Below are 15,680 nucleotides of genomic sequence, written 5' to 3'. Positions count from 1 at the left end.
AACAGCATCAGAAACAAATACAAAGACAGAAGACAATCAATGCAGCAGCAGGGAACAGACAAATATAGGGGAGGAAATGAACATGTGATAAGTGAGTCCAGGTGAGTCCAATAATGCTGATGTTAGTGACGAGGGAAGGCAGGTGTGGGTGATGGATGGCAGGAGCGTGTGATGCAGGGTAATCTGGCGCCCTCAAGCGCCAGGGGAAGGGCAGAGCGGGAGCAGACGTGACAGTTTCTGCTGTACCGGAAAATTCCACCAGATGGTGACTGGCAGCTTATTGGAAATGGACAAAACATCCTCTCGTAAATGGAAAAGACTTCGAAGACGAAACTCAGTGAGCACAGGTTTGGCCAAATGTACTTTTAGCCCAGAAAGAAGATGGTGTCGAGGCCTCAATGCTCTTTGAGTTAATGCCCATTTTCTGGGATTAAAGGTAGAAATCGGTCATACAGCGCTAATTTGACCGCTTCACGTCAAAGTACATAAACCTACAGTGTAAGGAAAAATAGAACCAACCATTTATCTATCGTTATTTTACAAGAAATTGTACAACGTTCGTTTGATGATGGTTAAACAAATGTGCTTATTTTCTCCAAAACATTATATATAGATCCAGTTGCGGCGTGATAAGGCAAATCCATTAAGGTGGGTTTCAGATTTCTGGGATTTTCTGTACAAACAGTCAATGTGGAGTGACATAGTGTGGGGCTTACAGAAACACAGAGCCTGCAATAGTTACCTGCGTTTGAACCATGAAAGACCTAGAGCTCTGAAACTTTATAAACCTGTTCTAGGGCTTAAGTCGGTAGTGCAGGGTGAGTTATGTGGCTCTAGAAGGTTCTCAGGCTGAGAAACAGCGTCGTCCATTTGCAATAAATTCCATTTGTTTTTAACGTGGCGAAAATGACGACATTAACATTGCGAAAAGATTGTGAAAATGGAGACAGAATGACAAGACTAGGTGCATTGAAACCACTTCAGCCCATAGAGGCTGACCCTACACGTTTCTGGCCGATAGCTTGTTCAGGGACCACGTAGCAACCCCCGGAAAAAGCACATTTTCAGCACTAATTAAGGTTGCTGCTCGGGCCCCGAATGACCTACTGACCCGAAACTCGGGATTCGGGGTCGCCTCAGCTAGGCCTACACATAATGTCAGAACTGGACCCTCAGCTCGAATGTAACTATGTTTTCAAGGTTTTTTATTTTCAAAATGAAAGAAACATATCAGTTGCGTATGGCTTCACACCCCTGACCCTCTTACGCATCTGACCCTTTTAAAATGTTTTGCTTAAAATTACATACCAAAATCTAACTGCCTGTAACTCAGGCCCTGAAACAATGATATGCATGTTTTTGATACCATTTGAAAGGAATCACTTTGAAGTTTGTGGAAATGTGAAAGGATAGGAGCCAAGGCGCAGCGTGCCGGTAATTACACATCTTTAGTGAAGGAAACCGAAACCAAAACAATAAACAGGTACGCAGCAAGAAACGTAACGCACTGTGCAGTACACACACAGAAATAACAATAACCCACAAACACAGGTGGGGAACAGGCTGCCTAAGTATGATTCCTAATCAGAGACAACGATAGACAGCTGCCTCTGATTAGGAACCATACTCTGCCCAAAACAAAGAAATACAAAAACAACATAGACATACAGCACATAGAATGCCCACCCCATGTCACACCCTGACCTAACCAAACAGAGAAAAACGACTCTCTCAGGTCAGGGCGTGACAGTAGGAGAATATAACACAATAGATCTGGTAAAAGATAATACAGTACCATCATCTTTGAAATGCAAGCGAAAGGCCACAATGTGTTATTCCAGCCCGTTTAGTTTATTTAGATTTTGTCCACTAGATGGCAGCAGTGTATGTGCAAAGTTTTAGACTGATCCAATGAACCATTGCATTTCTGTTAAACATTTTGTGTCCAGACTGCCCAAAAGTGCCTAATTTGTTTTATTAAAAACTTTTCATGTTTAAAATTGTGCACTCTCCTCAAACAATAGCATGGTATTCTTTCACTGTAATAGGTACTGTAAATTGGATAGTTTAGTTAGATTAACCTGTTATGGCTAGGGGGCAGTATTTTCACGGCTGGATAAAAAACGTACCCAATTTAATCTGGTTACTACACCTGCCCAGTAACTAGAATATGCATTTAATTATTGGCTTTGGATAGAAAACACTCCAAAGTTTCTAAAACTGTTTGAATGGTGTCTGTGAGTATAACAGAACTCAAATGGCAGGTCAAAACCTGAGAGATTTCTTTACAGGAAGTGGCCTGTCTGACCATTTCTTGAACTTCTTTGCCATCTCTATCTTTTACAAAGGATCTCTGCTCTAACATGACACTTCCTACGTCTTCCATAGGCGCTCAGAGCCCGGGAAAAACCTGAATGTCGTCATCCCAGCCCCAGGCTGAAACACATTATCGCCTTTCTCAAGTGGCCGATCAAGGGACTGTGGGCTTAGGCGCGTGCCCTGGCCGCCCCCGTCTTTGTGATTTTTCCTCTGTTTGCCGAAAAGGAGATTCCCGGTCGGAATATTATCGCTTTTTTACGAGATAAATTGCATAAAAATTTATTTTAAACAGCGGTTGACATGCTTCGAAGTACGGCAATGGAATATTTAGATTTTTTTTGTCACGAATTGCGCCATGCGCGCGACCCTGATTTACCATTTCGGATAGTTTCTGGAACGCACGAACAAAACGCCGCTATTCGGATATAACGATGGATTATTTGGGACCAAACCAACATTTGTTATTGAAGTAGCAGTCCTGGGAGTGCATTCTGACAAAGACAACAAAAGGTAATCAAACTTTTATAATAGTAAATCTGATTTTGGTGAAGGCTAAACTTGCCGGGTGTCTAAATAGCTAGCCCGTGATGGCTGGGCTATGTACTTAGAATATTGCAAAATGTGCTTTCACCAAAAAGCTATTTTAAAATCGGACATATCGAGTGCATAGAGGAGTTCTGTATCTATAATTCTTAAATAACTGTTATGCTTTTTGTGAACGTTTATCGTGAGTAATTTAGTAAATTGTTAGTAAATTCCCCGGAAGTTTGCGGGGGGTATGCTAGTTCTGAACGTCACATGCTAATGTAAAAAGCTGGTTTTTGATATAAATATGAACTTGATTGAACAAAACATGCATGTATTGTATAACATAATGTCCTAGGTGTGTCATCTGATGAAGATCATCAAAGGTTAGTGCTGCATTTAGCTGTCTTCTTGGTTTTTGTGACATTATATGCTAGCTTGAAAAATGGCTGTGTGATTATTTCTGGCTGGGCACTCTGCTGACATAATCTAATGTTTTGCTTTCGCTGTAAAGCCTTTTTGAAATCGGACAGTGTGGTTAGATAAAGGAGAGTCTTGTCTTTAAAATGCTGTGAAATAGTCATATGTTTGAAAAATTGAAGTTTTTGTATTTTTGAGGAATTTGTAATTCGCGCCACGCCTATCATATGGATATTGGAGCAGGTGTTCCGCTAGCGGAACGTCTAGATGTAAGAGGTTAATTAACAAGAATGTAAACTTTCTGCCAATATCAGTTATGTCTATGTCCTGGGAAATATTCTTGTTACTTACAACCTCATGCTAATCATATTAGCCTACGTTAGCTCAACCGTCCCGTGGAAGGGACACCAATCCCAAAGAGGTTTAACAGAAGGCGCTATGAATTGTGGGCTGGCTTTGAAATATGTGATAGTTGGCTATTTAAAGAGTTGGACAAAGTGAGTTTGGTGTCAGTATGTATAAGTTTGGTGTCAGTATGATATCTTACTGACTAATGGCTGACTTGATGGCAGTATAATATATTGGCATTGCACATTTTATACTGGAAATGGACAGTGTACATGTCTAATGTATTTAATGAGGGATTTACTATCACCAAATGGACAAACTGAAATCAAAACCAACGAGCGATGGAGAGGAACAACTGTCAATGCTCGGTCATCCCGAGTTCAACGAGCCAGTCAATTGGGCATTTCAGCAGTATTTTAGATCATGTCCAATTCATGATAGTAAATGGCCAATGTAAGACATTGCAAATGGACAGTGTACAATTGTACATTTCCAATGTATTTAATGAGGGATTTAACATCTCCAAATGGACAGCCTGAAATGAACACCAACGAGCGATTGGACAGTGTACATTACACATATGCTATATTGTCAGTGTGAATATGCTCTTCTTCAAGTTGACAGTGTCCATTGCCAATGTATATCCATGAGGACTTCCCATTACGAAATGGACATGCTGAATCAACATCAATGACAAATTATTACTTCCTATGATCAAACATTACAAATATAATTCTAGATTGATTCAGGGCTTAACATAGTGATATACAGTTGAAGTCGGAAGTTTACACACACTTAGGTTGGAGTCATTAAAACTCATTTTTCAACCACTCCACAAATTTCTTGTTAACAAACTATAGTTTTTGCAAGTCGGTTAGGACATCTAAGCAATTAATTTTTCCAACAATTGTTTACAGACAGATTATTTAAATTATAATTCACTGTATCACAATTCCAGTGGGTCAGACGTTTACATACACTAAGTTGACTGTGCCTATAAACAGCTTGGAAAATTCCAGAAAACTATGTCATGGCTTTAGAAGCTTCTGATAGGCTAATTGACATAATTTGAGTCAATTGGAGGTACATATGGATGTATTTCAAGGCCTACCTTCAAACTCAGTGCCTCTTTTCTCAACATCATGGGAAAATAAAAAGAAATCAGCCAAGATCTCAGAAAAGAAATGTAGACCTCCACAAGTCTGGTTCATCCTTGGGAGCAATTTCCAAATGCCTGAAGGTACCACATTCATCTGTACAAACAATAGTACAGTGAGGGGGTGGCAGCATCATGTTGTGGGGGTGCTTTGCTGCAGGAGGGACTGGTGCACTTCACAAAATAGATGGCATTATGAGGAAAGAAACTTATGTGGATATATTTAGGTAACATCTCAAGACATCAGTCAGGAAGTTAAAGCTTGGTCGCAAATGGGTCTTCCAAATGAACAATGACCCCAAGCATACTTCCAAAGTTGTGGCAAAATGGCTTAAGGACAACAAAGTCAAGGTATTAGAGTGGCCAACATAAAGCCCTGACCTCAATCCTATAGAAAATGTGTGGGCAGAACTGAAAAAGTGCATGCGAGCAAGGAGGCCTACAAACCTGACTCAGTTACACCAGCTCTGTCAGGAGGAATGGGCCAAAATTCACCCAACTTATTGTGGGACGCTTGTGGAAGGCTACCCGAAACGTTTGACCCAAGTTAAACAGTTTGAAGGCAATGCTACCAAATACTAATTGAGTGTATGTAAACTCCTGACCCACTAGGAATGGGATGAAAGAAATAAAATCTGAAATTAATTATCATTCTCTCTACTATTATTCTGACATTTCACATTCTTATATAAAGTGGTGATCCTAACTGAGACAGAGACAGGGAATTTTTACTCTGATTAAATGTCAGGAATTGTGAAAAACTGAGTTTAAATGTACTTGGCTAAGGTGTATGTAAACCTCCGACTTCAACTGTACATGTGTTTAGCTTGTGACACACCTCCTGTGTGTTTCAATATGCTTTGGGGAGTACCATATGCTCAAGCACTATTGAGCACATCTGCAACAATTACTGACTGACTGACCTGACTGATGACCTGCCATGATACTACAGTCATGGCCAAAGGTTTTGAGAATTACACAAATATACATTTTTACAAAGTCTGCTGCCTCAGTTTGTATGATGGCAATTTGCATATACTCCAGAATATTATGAAGAGTGATCAGATGAATTGCAATTAAATGAATCCCAAAAATCCCCCAAAAACATTTCCACTGCATTTCAGCCCTGCTACAAAAGGACCAGCTGACATCATGTCAGTGATTCTCTCATTAACACAGGTGTGAGTGTTGATGAGGACAAGGCTGGAGATCACTCTGTCATGCTGATTGAGTTCGAATAACAGACTGGAAGCTACAAAAGGGTGGTTGCTTGGAATCATTGTTCTTCCTCTGTCAACCATGGTTATCTGCAAGGAAACACGTGCCGTCGTCATTGCTTTGCACAAAAAGGGCTTCACAGGCAAGGATATTGCTGTCAGTAAGATTGCACCTAAATCAACCATTTACCGGATCATCAAGAACTTAAAGGAAAGTGGTTCAGTTTTTGTGAAGAAGGCTTCAGGGCCCCCAAGAAAGTCCAGCAAGCACCAGGACCGTCTCCTAAAGTTGATTCAGCTGCAGGATCGGGGCACCACCAGTACAGAGCTTGCTCAGGAATGGTAGCAGGCAGGTGTGAGCATCTGCACGCACAGTGAGGCGAAGACTTTTGGAGGATGGCCTGGTGTCAAGAAGGGCAGCAAAGAAGCCACTTCTCTCCAGGAAAAACATCAGGGGCAGACTGATATTCTGCAACAGGTACAGAGATTGGACTGCTGAGGACTGGGGTAAAGTCATTTTCTCTGTTGAATCCCCTTTCCAATTGTTTTTGGAATCCGGAAAAAAACATGTCCGGAGAAGTCAAGGTGAGCGCTACCATCAGTCCTGTGTCATGCCAACAGTAAAGCATCCTGAGACCATTCATGTGTGAGGTTGCTTCTCAACCAAGGGAGTAGGCTCACTCACAATTTTGCCTAAGAACACAGCCATGAATAAAGAATGGTACCAACACATCCTCCGAGAGCAACTTCTCCCAACCATCCAGGAACAGTTTGGTGATGAACAATGCCTTTTCCAGCATGATGGACCACCTTGCCATAAGGCAAAAGTGAAAACTAAGTGGCTCGGGGAACAAAACATCAATATTTTGGGCCCATGGCCAGGAAACTCCCCAAACCTTAATCCCATTGAGAACTTGTGGTCAATCCTCAGGAGGCGGGTGGACAAACAAAAACCCACAAATTCTGACAAACTCCAAGCATTGATTATGCAAGAATGGGCTGCTATCAGTCAGGATGTGGCCCAGAAGTTAATTGACAGCATGCCAGGGCAGATTGCAGAGGTCTTGAAAAAGAAGGGTCAACACTGCAATGAATATGAAATATGGGTTATGCATATTCAGTTTTTTTCCTCCAGTAAAACAAGTTTCTGCTGTTGTTGTTCAACCACCACCAATACTTCAATAAAATAGATGACTATTACATATTGGCCTATGTGTTTTCTTGCTGTGTTTTCATCCAGTAAAACTGTTAAGAAGTGTACGCTAGCACACAAAAGCTGTCCTCAATCTGCAGCTTGAAGATGTCCAGTTCCAGTTACGATATTGGCAAATACTGTTTGTGTTGGGTTTGGGTTTCTGAAAGTAGAGAATAAAGAGGAATTATTAGTAATTAGAATACAATATCAGGATATAGCAATAAAACAATATTACAAAGAAGCAACATAATAAACACTGCTATAAAAATAATATACTGCATTGACAAAGTCACAAACATGAGTTATATAACAGTAAGAAACAGTAACTGCTGAGCTCCACAAGTGGGCAGGGTAGAGCAGGGCAGAACAGAACTATGCCATACAGGCCAAATGAAAACAAGGCCAGGATAGCTTCAAAAGACAACACAAGCTAATACTTCTCTGATGCAATTAGCATTATTTTACAGAGATAATAGGAGAATGTAGCTAGCTACATACGCACGATTGAATATAACACCATAAAGGTTATGAAATTAGTAACATTACCTTGCGTGTCAGCGGTTATAAGGAATAAGGTTACACACAAATATATTATGGTCCATACATACGGTGAGCTACAGTAGAATTGACATAACACGACATACATAAACTATTATATCGTAATAAGGCACTTACTTTAATAGAAATGCAAACATTTCCAAAGTTATTATCATGTGGTAATAAAAACAACAATGAAGGCGATGCGGGCAACAGATGGAAAATGTGAACACGTGTGTGCAGATCCTGTTGATGCGCAAATGTCTGCAGAAACAATTGGGAAGTGCTTGGGGTAGTTTGTCCGGGTCAGTAATGCCTAAAAAATTTATTGTCTGCAAAAGTGAAATGGCCTACTTTTTTAAATGAATTAATGAGGAGGTGCAACACACCTCAATTCAAACTGTTGTTAGAAAATAAAACTTGTTAGAAAATCTTTTGAAATTGACAAGTTGAAACAGCCTATAAGTAAAAACAAGCAGCGTGCCTTGGTTTGAGGGCAGCGCGGTTTAACTGTCCTGTTGTGTAACAATCACATTTTGCAACAGTGACCGCATTCGGGAGTACGGTTGAGGACAGTGCCAGTGGTGTCTTTCTATGATACATGAAGGATATTTTAAACGAACAAAAAGAGACCTTTAAGCAGTTGTTACAAGAATAAGAAAATAGTTTCAAGTGTTTTGTCCAAATACTCGTGGATTCTACTAATAAAAGAATGGACAACCTGACCAGATGTCAAGATGTGTGTGTAGGTGGCAGAGAAGTCAAGCGCAGGAGAAACAAGCTTGGTGGATCTGGAGTAGTTTAATAAAGTAAAACAAACTCCAAAAACCAAAGTACATTAAAAAGGAAACATGGGTACCAAAACCCTGTTGCGCACCAAAAATGACAACACGCGCAAAACAACAAACAATCTCTGACAAGGACAAGAGGGGAAACAAAGGTTTAAATACACAGCATGTAATGAATGGGAATTGGAACCAGGTGTGTAGGAAGACAAGACAAAACCAATAGAAAATAAAAAATGGATCAATGATGGCTAGAAGACCGGTGACGTCGACCGCCGAGCACCGCCCGAACAAGAAGGGGCATCGACTTCAGTAGAAGTCGTGACACCAGAGAGGTCCAGGACCTGAAGAACAGTTTGCAGTTTTCCCAGGGTCAGCTCTACGAGTTGAAACAAAAGAACACCAAGATGACAGCAATCTGTAAGTCATTGAGAGAGGACATCAGTTATGTGAGTGAATCCATGATAACAATGACAGATAAGTCAGGACAATCAATGCGAAACCACATGGTTGTGGACGGAATTGCAGAATCTCCACATGAGACCTGGATGGAGTCTGAGGACAAAGTGAGGGAAATGATCTCTGAGAAATTACAGATGGACCACAGGAAGATTGAGGTGGAGCGCGCCCACAGGACTGAAAAACCCAACACCTGCCCAGGTGATAGGCCCAGGCCGATAGTGGTCAAGTTCCTGAGGTTCAAGGACAGGGTAGCTGTTCTGGAAAGAGCCAAGAACTTGAGAGGAACGTATATCTTCCTCAACAAGGACTATCCTGAAGCTGTGTGCCAGAAGAGGAAAGAACTGATCCCAGCCATGAAAACTGCCACAGCGCGTGAGGACATTGCGTACATCCGCTACGACAGGCTCATTGTCCATCCTCCCTCACAGAAACCTGGAAGGGATGAGAGAGCTAAGCCTATGGGTTCGTAGCCTCAACCCGCAGCACACACACACCAATTGATTAATGGAATGCTGAATGTATATTCTTTTCTCTTGCTTTGTCTGCTCTTTTCAATATAATGTCTGTCTCTGATAAGCTACCCAGGAAAGGGCTGAAAATAGCCCATATTAATATATGTAGCCTTAGAAATAAAGTTTATGAAATCCATAACTTGCTAACATCAGATAACACTCATATATTAGCCATCACCGTTCCATGGCTCTTGTTCGGTCAGATCTCACAGTAAAAGACTCAAAACACTTTGTAAAGGCTGGTGACATCTAGTGGAAGCAATAGGAAGTGCCAAAACATTAATCAACCCCTGTGTGTTTCAATGGCATAGGCTTAAAGGTAATTCAACACATCAGGTATCCACTTCCTGTCAGAAAATGTCTCAGGGTTTTGCCTGCCAAATGAGTTCTGTTATACTCACAGACACCATTCAAACAGTTTTAGAAACTTTAGGGTGTTTTCTATCCATATATAATAAGTATATGCATATTCTAGTTACTGGGTAGGATTAGTAACCAGATTAAATCGGGTACGTTTTTTTATCCAGCCGTGAAAATACTGCCCCCTAGCCCCAACAGGTTAATGTGCTTCTTCTTGAGCCACTCCTTTGTTGCCTTGGCCGTGTGTTTTGGGTCATTATCATGCTGGAATACCCATCCACGACCCATTTTCAATGCCCTGGCTGAGGGAAGGAGGTTCTCACCCAAGATTTCACGGTACATGGCCCCGTCCATCGTCCCTTTGATGTGGTGAAGTTGTCCTGTCCCCTTAGCAGAAAAACACCCCCAAAGCATAATGTTTCCACCTCCATGTTTGACGGTGGAGATGGTGTTCTTGGGGTCATAGGCAGCATTCCTCCTCCTCCAAACACGGCGAGTTGAGTTGATGTCAAAGAGCTCCATTTTGGTCTCATCTGACCACAACACTTTCACCAGTTGTCCTCTGAGTCATTCAGATGTTCATTGGCAAACATCAGACGGGCATGTATATGTATTCTTGAGCAGGGGGACCTTGCGGGCGCTGCAGGATTTCAGTCCTTCACTGTGTAGTGTGTTACCAATTGTTTTCTTGGTGACTAGGGGATTTTCTTGGTGATTCCTCACCGTTCTCATGGTCATTGCAACTCCACGAGGTGAGATCTTGCATGGAGCCCCAGGCCGAGGGATATTGACAGTTCTTTTGTGTTTCTTCCATTTGCGAATAATCGCACCAAATGTTGTCACCTTCTCACCAAGCTGCTTGGCGATGGTCTTGTAGCCCATTCCAGCCTTGTGTAGGTCTACAATCTTGTCCCTAACATCCTTGGAGAGCTCTTTGGTCTTGGTCATGGTGGAGAGTTTGGAATCTGATTGATTGATTGCTTCTGTGGACAGGTGTCTTTTTTACAGGTAACAAGCTGCGGTTAGGAGCACTCCCTTTAAGAGTGTGCTCCTAATCTCAGCTCGTTACCTGTATAAATGACACCTGGGAGCCAGAAATCTTTCTGATTGATAGGGAATCAAATACTTATTTCCCTCATTAAAATGCAAATCAATTTATAACATTTTTGACATGCGTTTTTCTGGATATTTTTGTTGTTATTCTGTCTCTCACTGTTCAAATAAACCTACCATTAAAATTATAGACTGATCCTTTCTTTATCAGTGGGCAAACGTACAAAATCAGCAGGGGATCAAATACTTTCCCCCCCCACTGTACAGGGAAATGAAAGGGAAAGAAACACTCATTTAAAGGGGTTGAATGATCTCTGACCTCCCTTCTGACTTTCTGGTGAGGCCTGATCACCTTCACTAAATAGCCTAGAAACAGTGAGTTATGTTTCTGTGTAAACACTCATAATTACGACGAAGTTTATAGTTGATATGTGTGATTCGGGCCACGAGAAGGATAGACCTGCCTCTAGTTTATTGTTCTATTCCTTGAATTAACTTATGAGATACAATTATTTCTTTATCGAGTTATTAAGGGTATTAATTCTGATTCGTTTTGTCATTTGATTCTATTTATTTTTATTTAACCAGCAGTAATCACGTTGTGAGTCATGTGTCAATATGGGGGAATTTCCAGTCCTCTGAGGCTTTTTGGGTTGAAGTTTTACACACCTCGAGTAATATATAGAAGTGTATCGAGTGATATATAAAGGAGTGTATTGTTGTGATGTTTGTTCTGTTTCCATTTTGTTTCGATACAAATCTCACCAGATTGGGTCTGCTGGATGATCGGGATTTCTCCCTAAGGATCAGCCCTCTAACTTCCTGACCCTGTGACTCTGTGATGAGGTTGACAGTGTGATAGGGGAGTATAAGCCATTTTGAAAAAATGGTCGTTATTTTCTTTGACATTTGTCTTAGAATTTTGTATTAAGAATATAGGTAGAATTAATAATTTATCATACAGTATAGGTGACTCTCCACCTGGATTTGGTCTTACGTAGCAATTTTATTTACATTGGATAAAAGTAGAGACTCAGAGCTACAAAATGGTACATCATACACCGCATTTTTGAGGAACAATGGGAAAGTAATTCTGCTTTGAAAGGTGATTATCAGCCCTGGCTTAAACTGTTATCAAGTGACAGTAGGGGACAATGTAGTCCAAAGAATCCCTTGCTCCATATGACATGAGCAAATCAAAAGGTTTGTGGTACATGATTTAATTTACATGAAATACCTTGCATGGTGCACTTTGCTTCAAAACAACTTGAAATGCATGCAAATGATCATCAAAACATAAGATTTCAAGAGCTGACTCAACCCATAAAACATTTTCCTCTTTCAGAACAATAGCCTTAATTTTGTGAAATACTGGCATTTCAATGACTACTTCACCAGATATGACCAAATCAAGACGATATTCTGTACCATGGTGCTTTACCCATTTAACTTCTCTGGGCAAGGTGGGACGTGACTGTCCCACACTATTCAACAACCAGTGAAATAGCATGGCGCAAAATACAAAACAGCAAAAATATCATAATTTCAATTTCTCAAACATACGACTATTTTACACCATTTTAAAGATACACTTCTCCTTAATGTAACCACATTGTCCGATTTAAAAAAGGATTTACAGCGAAAGCAAAACATTAGATTATGTTAGGAGAGTACATAGACAAAAATTACCACACATCCATTTTCCAAGCAAGGATATATGTCACAAAAATCCAAAACACAGCTAAATGAAGCACTAACCTATGATGATCTTCATCAGATAACACTCCTAGGACATCATTTTACACAATGCATGTATGTTTTGTTCGATCAAGTTCATATTTATATCCAAAAACAGCATTTTCACATTGGCGCGTGATGTTCAGAAAATGTATTCCCACCAAAACTTACGGTGATTGACCACATCAATTTACAAAAATACTCATCATAAATGTTGACAAAATACATAACAATTATTTTAAGAATTACAGATACAGTACTCCTTTATGCAACCGCTGTGTCAGATTTTAAAATAGCTTTTCGGCGAAAGCACATTTTTCAATATTCTGAGTACATAGCTCGCCATCAAAGCAAGCTATACAGACACCCGCCAAGTTCTGGGGTCACCTAAACTCAGAATTAGTATTATAAATATTCTCTTACCTTTGCTGATCTTCGTCAGAATGCACTCCCAGGACTGCTACTTCCACAAGAAATGTTGTTTTTGTTCGAAATAATCTATATTTATGTCCAAATACCTCCGTTTTGTTCGTGCGTACAGAGCACTATCCAAAGGCATAACGCGCGAGTGCGGTATCAGAGACGAAAAGTCAAAATGTTCCATTACCGTTCTTAGAAGCATGTCAAACGTTGTTTAAAATCAATCTTTATGGTATTTTTCTCGTGAAAATGCAATAATATTCCAACCAGACAATAGCATATTCATTCAAGAAGAAAAAGAAGGAACGGCGCGTTCGCGGGATCGTGCATCCTCAATCCCTTTGTCCCCAGGCAGTCCACTGACTGACTGAGCTCCTTTTCTCTGCCCGGTTACAGGAGACGGATGAAAAAACTTTCTGAAGGCTTTTGACAGCCAATGGAAGCCTTAGGAAGTGCAACGTGACCCAACAGACACTGTAGTTTCGATAGGGATTAGAAAGAAGAACTACAATTCTCAGATCTCCCACTTCCTGGTTGAATTTTTCTCAGGTTTTTGCCTGCCATATGAGTTCTGTTATACTCACAGACACAATTCAAACAGTTTTAGAAACGTCAGTGTTTTCTATCCACATCTACTAATAATATGAATATTCTAGTTTCTGGGCCAGAGTAGTAACCTGTTTAAATTGGGTACGTTTTTCATCCGGCCGTGAAAATACTGCCCGCTAGCCCAGACAGGTTAATGGGTGTATGCTTATTAGTAACTGGGATAAGCAATTTCATAAATGTGTCGAGTGCAGCGTCTAGTTCCTTGTCATTACACACCACAGACCAACAAATATTCTTTACATCAACAACATAGGAATCACTGCAAAACATATTGTATTACCTCTTATACACTATATTAGGCCCAGCCTTTGGAGCTTTGGTTTTCCTAGATATGGCTACTATATTCAAACAATTTTACAAACTCCAGAGTGTTTTCTATCCAAATCTACTAATTATATGCATATTGTAGTTTCTGGGCCAGAGTAGTAACCAGTTTAATTTGGGTCCGTTTTTCATCCGGCCGTGAAAATACTGCCCCCTATACTTTAAGACGTTTTAACTGACAAAATATTTGTGTGCACTGAGACATTCAACTTGGCAGCAATCTCATGGCCTTCTTTCAGGTCATTGAGCCTTGACATCTTTCCTGGACCTATAGCTAGTCTATCCTGGCTGAACGTTTCCCAATTATATGCCATGTCATTTTGGTGTTTCTTGGCTAAGGTCATAGTGACATTCTTAAAACTCTTCAGTTGCTTTTTAAAGAAATTATGTTTTGCCTCGTAGCGTATACACCACGAATGAAGAATGGGCCCAATATTCCTTATACACGAGGATAATGTATCATGAAGTGATGTTTCGGTAACAGATTTCTATCAGGAAACAAATACATGAAAAGCCTATGATGTTCAGCAATTCAGTGCTTCAGATAGACAGTCATGCCCTCTGTTAGTATAGGAGAAACTACAAATTGTAAATATTGTGTTAGCAACAGAAGCAGCTGCCAGTATTTATAATCTTTCTGTACCAGATCACCAAATATCAATGGCAAATTATGGAGGAGACACCAAGACTGAATAATATTTAGACCCAAATCATTGCTCCCATCATCCATTTTGACTGCAGGTGGACGATTCCTCTTCTGTGTAACCATAGTGAAATTAATTAACTCTACCGTACACATATTTAGCACTCACAAAGTTGGCTTGTATATACTGTAACACAAGTTACCTAAAATTGTGCAACTCCTAAAATGTCATGCATTATATCAACAGAAAAATTGTCTGTAGTATTGAAGTACTGCAGAGAGTTCAATAAGCAAGCATGCTTCACACCACACACATGAGGTAGTGTTGGGTTTGACAATGGTCTGAGTGCATGTGTTTTGTTCGTAAAGTCACTCTTGGGTCATCCTCAGAGAACACAGTTTGAAAATCCACTTTCTCAGTGAGTCAAAAACGGCAACAATAACGAGCACTAAATGATTCCACAAAACCAAACAGGCAATGTATACCAAGATTATCTCCAGTTACTTGAACAATACAGCCATGTATACGACCATTGAAGAAGGGAACTTCAATACCCTCAGTCTCAAGCACTTTCAAATCACTTACTATTGGCTCAAGAATGGAATCAAATCCATAGGTCTTAAGGTCCTGGGTATGGAAGAGTGCACATAAGTTAATATTTACCTAAACGTAATTCAACTTTAGGGTAACATTTCTCAAAGTAAAGTATATACCTCCCAACTTGTGAATAACCTTTTGGATTAGCAGTCTCAAAGTCATCATTTTTTATTTAACTAGGCAAGTCAGTTAAGAACAAATTCTTATTTACAATGACGGACTAGGAACAGTGGGTTAACTGCCTTGTTCAGGGGCAGAACGACAGATGTTTACCTTGTCAGCTCAGGGATTCAATCTAGCAAACTTTTGGTTACTGGCCCAACGCTCTAACCACTAGGCTACCTGCCGCCCCATCATAAAAGAGTTGAATTTGCAATGCATTTCTCTCTTTAGAAAAGAGAGGATGTCTCTTCATATATAGTCCATCTTACAAATCAAAGTAAACTCCCATCTTTAAAAT

Source organism: Salmo salar, chromosome ssa10, assembly GCF_905237065.1.
Source record: "Salmo salar chromosome ssa10, Ssal_v3.1, whole genome shotgun sequence".
NCBI classification, from domain to species: Eukaryota; Metazoa; Chordata; class Actinopteri; order Salmoniformes; family Salmonidae; genus Salmo; species Salmo salar.
The sequence above is the reverse complement of the archived record's forward strand: the minus strand, read 5'-3'. Positions refer to the sequence as shown.